Here is a 1,106-nt window from a genome sequence, read left to right as displayed (position 1 = left end):
AGTATTTTGATGTCTGTGAATCTATGGAGGCTTGTTTTGTGGCCTAACACAAAAATTATGGAGAATATTTCATGTGCACTGGAAAAGAATATGTATTGTTCAGTTGTTGGGTTGAATTCTCTGAGTACATCTATGAGGTCCATTTGGCTGATTGTGTTGTTTATCTCCTCTATGTCTTTGTTGAGTTTTTTCAGGTTGTTCTATCCATTTTCAAAAGTATTGTATTAAAATTGCCCACTATTATTGTAGACTTGTCTATTTCTTTCTTCAACTCTATTAGAGTTTGCTGTATATATTTTGGAGCTTTTTCATTGGGAGTATAGATATTTTTTATGGTTATGTCTTCTTCAATTGTCCCTTTAATCATGAGCTAATGTTCATCTTTAACTATTATGCTGGGTTTTGCCTTAAAATTTATTTTATCAGAGATTAATATTGCCACTCCTGCTCATTTCTTATTGCAATTGGATTAATATATATATATTTTTTTTTCCATCCTTTGACTTTTAGTTTGTTTTTGTCTTTGTGTCTAAGGTGTGTTTCTTGCAGACAGCATATTGAAGGATCTTGTTTTCTTATCTACCTGCCACTTTGTGTCTCTTAAGTGGTGCATTTAATCCATTTACGTTCAGTGAAATTGTCGATGCTGTTGTTGTTAAGTACCGTGGAGTTGGTTCTGACTCATAGTTACCCTGCATAGAGTTTCCAAGGCTGCAAATCTTTACAGGAACAGAAACCCTCATCTTTCTCCCATGGAATAGCTGGTAGTTTCAAACTGCTGACTTTTAGGTTAGCAACCCGATTTGTAACCACTATGCTACCAGAACTACTTTGTTGATATATATGGATCAACTGCTGTCATTATGCTTTTGTTTTCTGTTTTTTGTGTGTGTGTGTGGTGCTACTGGTTTCTTTGTGCATATCTTTCTGTGCTGAGTTCACATTTTTTTTCTGGTCAGTTTCCTCATAGTTTTAATGTTTTCATATTCTTTTTAGATATTCATTTTCTTGGTATGTTGAGAGTATTAATTTTCTTTGTGGTTATCTTATATTCCCTTAACTTTTCCTTCATTTTAAGACAGTCAATTTTATCCTATAATGTACCT

This window comes from Chrysochloris asiatica, unplaced genomic scaffold (assembly GCF_000296735.1).
Source record: "Chrysochloris asiatica unplaced genomic scaffold, ChrAsi1.0 scaffold00057, whole genome shotgun sequence".
Classification (NCBI taxonomy): Eukaryota; Metazoa; Chordata; class Mammalia; order Afrosoricida; family Chrysochloridae; genus Chrysochloris; species Chrysochloris asiatica.
Note: the sequence above shows the minus strand (reverse complement) of the source record.